Source organism: Oratosquilla oratoria, unplaced genomic scaffold (assembly GCF_046742065.1).
Source record: "Oratosquilla oratoria isolate Oo_2021 unplaced genomic scaffold, ASM4674206v1 SCAFFOLD288, whole genome shotgun sequence".
Taxonomy (NCBI): domain Eukaryota; kingdom Metazoa; phylum Arthropoda; class Malacostraca; order Stomatopoda; family Squillidae; genus Oratosquilla; species Oratosquilla oratoria.
The window spans coordinates 21,806-26,166 of record NW_027467639.1 but is presented as its reverse complement, the minus strand read 5'-3'; positions in this window follow the sequence as shown (position 1 = coordinate 26,166).

Genomic DNA, 4,361 nt, shown 5'->3' with positions numbered 1-4,361 from the left:
TATGGGGCAGAAACATGGAACATAAGAGAAGAAGAGAGAAGGAGTTTGAATGTGTTTGAGATGAGGTGTCTGAGAAGTATGATGGGGGTTACTAGGCAAGATAGAGTGAGAAATGAGGAGGTGAGGAGGAGAACAGGGGTGGAAAAGGAGTTGGGAGATAGGGTTGATGAAAGAGTATTAGGATGGTTTTGACACATGGAAAGAATGAGTGAAGAAAGACTAGTAAAAGAGGTGTGGAAGGCAGATGTGGAGGGAGTGAACATGAGGGGACGTCCTAGGATGAGGTGGATGGATGGGGTGAAGGGGGCTTTGAGAGGACATGAGAGGACAGAAGACAGGGGTGAATGGAGAATGGTTGTATATGAATGGTGTTGTGATTGCATGAGGTGGAATGGGCGGTAGTATGTGTGAGCAAAATTTGACGCAGCCCGAAGGGATTTCTCCCCGTCCTCCCGTTTTATGCAATGGGGGAACGGAGAGGGGGGGTCGCCGATTTAATGAAGCGGCCTTGCTGTGGATGTGCTGTGTCTTGCGACACTGCTTCTGACCCAGGGCAGTGGACAAGGTGCAGGGATGACCCGTCATTTCAGGAGGTGCTAAGATGAGAGGGAGGGTGGAGGGGTGTGGTGTGTATTCAGGGATGGAATGGGTGGAAATGATTTTATGCCTTTTTCTTTTAGGCTACTCCCTTGTAAGGGGGAAAAGGCCTTGGTATATGTATGTATGTATGTATGTATGTATATATATATATATATATATATATATATATATATGTATGTATATATATATATACATATGTATATTCATATATTATATATATAATATATATATATCTATATATATATATACATATACATACACATGGTCGTGTGTATTCACATACGTTCATAGGTAGACCAGAAACAACACAAAATCTCGAAATCTGTCTTATCAGTATTCCCCAAATCGCACGTCAGTGTGTCTGAAAAGAGGTCTACAAATTCGTCAAGAAGACCCCAAGAATGACTACGCCACGCAAGAGAACCAGAAGCGACACCGAGGACACTTCGGAAACCAGCGGCTCTCCAGGTCCTCTTGTTGCCAAGGAAACCGCCACTTCGAGGGAAGGCAAAGCCCACTTTCAGGAGAATTTTTTCGGCAGCCGAAAGCCGTTTATCGACAAATTTGAATACGACGACGAGAAGAAGGCCCTCGAGACACCGTGCACCTGTTGTGAGCCTATGGAGGTCGACCTCCAAGAGCCTGGTGCTTACGAGGAGGAGATGGATTGGGAGTGACCTAGCACTGCCCACGTGACCTGTGTGAGGTCACAGGATCCACAACGATCCTGCGAAGTGTAAACACTTCGAAACAAGTCAGACACCTACGGCATAAGTCTGCTCTCAAAGAACCTTCCAGGGAATATGAAGGTTTCCGCCAGGAGGCGCGTATATGCGGCCGATGGCGCCTGGACTGTTAGGACAGGTAATAGTACCTGTTGGAAATCGGAGAGGAGCGTGGGATTCGTACATACAAGTAATATGAGTGGGAGACACGCACGCTTCCGAGTAAGCCAACAGTGCATCAGGGAGCTTTTATGAATTTTCTGTACTCTTCGATGGTCTTCTTTGTATAAGCATTCACTATGTAGGCCAAGGGCTTCAACAACGGTGATGCAGGAAATGTCATCATATCAAGACAGCAGGATTTGGATTAGACACATTCAGGTTTAAGAAGGAAATAAGTAATTTACCTTCCCCCAATTGCTGTGTGCATGTGTGTGTGAGTTGTATTTACCTAGTTGTATTTTACGGGAAGGGGAGCTATGCTTGTGAGGTCCCGTCTTCATATCTCGTTTTATCCAGACTGTTTTTAAATTCGTGTATTGTTTTTGCACACACCACTTTCTCATCTAACTTGTTCCAAACGTCCATTACTCTGTGGGGAAAGCTATTCTTTTTCAGGTCTCTTGTATAACTGTCTCTCTTGATTTTCTTTCCATGTCCTCTTGTATTTTACTATCCCATTTTATTAGATCCTCTCTATCAATAGCTTCTATGCCTTTCATGATTCTATAAATAGTCATCAAGTATCTTCTCTCTCTTCTTTGCTCTAATGTCTGTACCTCAAGTTTTACTAGTCTCTCTTCATATGATAGTTCTGAAAGTGTTGGTGTTAATTTCGTAATTGCTCTTTGTATTCTTTCAACTTTTAATATACATTTTCTTGTACTTGGTGACCACGTCTTCGCTGCATACTCCAATCTTGGTCTTATCAAAGTGACTAGTATTTTCTTCATCATCTCTTCGTCCAGGTATGTAAAAGCCACTTCGATTGTTCTTATTAGATTATAAGTTTCTTCAAAAATTTTGTTTATATGTTTCTCAGGGGACATATTATTCATAATAATGACTCTCAGGTCCTTCTCATTTTCTATTTTTTTAATTTCTTCCTCTCCCAGTTTATATGATCCCACTATTCTTTTTTTTTTTACTTCTTCCAAATTCCATTATACTACACTTCTTGATATTGAATTTCATCTCCCACTTTTTACTCCATTTCCATACTTTATTGAGATCATTCTGTAGCGACTCACAATCTTCTTCAGTGTTCACTTTTTTTCAACAATTTTACATCATCCGCAAAGAAGCTCATATAACTTTATATTCCTTTATCCATATCATTAATATTTAGAACAAACATTATTGGGGCCAGAACTGGTCCTTTTGGAACTCCACTTATCACTTCATCCCAATTAGAGTGTTTGTCTCTTATCACCACTCGCATTTTTCTTTCATAAAAGAAGTCTTCCATCCACTTCAGCATTTTGCCTTGTATTCCTCCTGCAGTTTCTAATTTCTTTAGCAACTTTTTATGTGGTACCTTATCAAAAGCTTTTTTCATGTCTAGAAAGGCAGAATCAGCCCATTCATCTCTTTCTTGTATTACATCTATTAGCCTTGAATAGAAACACATTGAGTTTGTGACGCATGATCGTCCTTGTCTAAACCCAAATTGCCTTGGATTTAGTACTTTTTTCAAATGCCTTACCCATCTAGTTTTGATAATTCGTTCACAAATTTTAGCTATCGTACTTATAAGAGAGACCTTTGTGCTGGGAGCAAGAAAAAAAAAACTCCAATCACAGAGAAATGATGAGAGTTATGATTTCCTTTTTTCTTTTTATTACTAACGTAGATACTTGGCATTGCCCGGGTGCCAATTGGGTATGCTACACTCCATGCCAAATTTGGTTAAGTTCCGCTCAGGGACATATATCATGGTGCAGAGAGCTCAGACTAGAGTTTTCTTTGTACATGTATCATTGAGAGATGCATATGGACTTCTTTGCCAAATGTGGTAAAGACTCGTTGAGAAACGGCAACGACGCATGACAACAAACTTTCGCGCTGACTATTTATGCAGATTCGATCAAGGGCCAGCATAACAAAGTCGCCCGGCAACTGCCGTCCGTAGTAATATCAAGGGAGGTGAGAAGCACATCGAAGAAGCTGAGTCGTAGAGGTGGTATAGGGAAGGTTTGAGGAAGGCACCAGAGAGTAGGGATAATATAAATAAATTGCGACCAGCATTTTTTTTTTTTTTTTTTTTGAGTGGAGACTAGTCTCCAATGATGAAAATTATGATAATAGTAGTAAATAAAATGAAATAAAAATGCATGTGACGGAGTTGACTTTAGTGGTTTTGTTCTGTTGAAGGCCAGAGGGTTCTATTCAGTGAAGAGGAAGCCCACGTCTTTAAAAGGTTGATAATAACCATTATCATCATTATTATTGGGAGCCATGGAAATTCCTTGTGGCATTGTTTAGACTCCCCTTTAAATGAAAAATGTCTTTGGGAAGTAGATCGTCGAACCCCCTGGAAGAACAAACGGACGCCCGACAGACTCCAACAGACTCCGACGGACCTCGATTAACTACGACGGACTTTACGTGCTCCCTGATTGAGAAAGGGAGAGAAAAAAAGAGAAAGAAAGCTAGAGGGAGGGAAAAATAGAGCTAGATCTGGGGAGAGGATGTGACGAAGCGACATGTATGCCTCTTATTATGGTATAGTTTCTAGCTTTTTGTATTTCTTTTCTGTTTGAACGCTGGAACTCTTTCTTCTGTTATCTGTTTTGTTGAATGATAGCCCGTAGAGATTAGATTACGTTGATTTATTATACTCTATAGGCGTAGGTCAAAATGTTTAGGGGGGAAGGGAAGGGAAGGGAGGATAGCACGAATGAACCACCGGAGCAACACGAAGAAATAGGAGAGGGGGATGCTCGAACTGAAACCCAGAGAAAAATGAGAAGGGAGCGAGGAAGAGGAGCAAGAGAAGGAGAAGGAGGAGGAGGACAAAGAAGAGCAGAAAGAGGA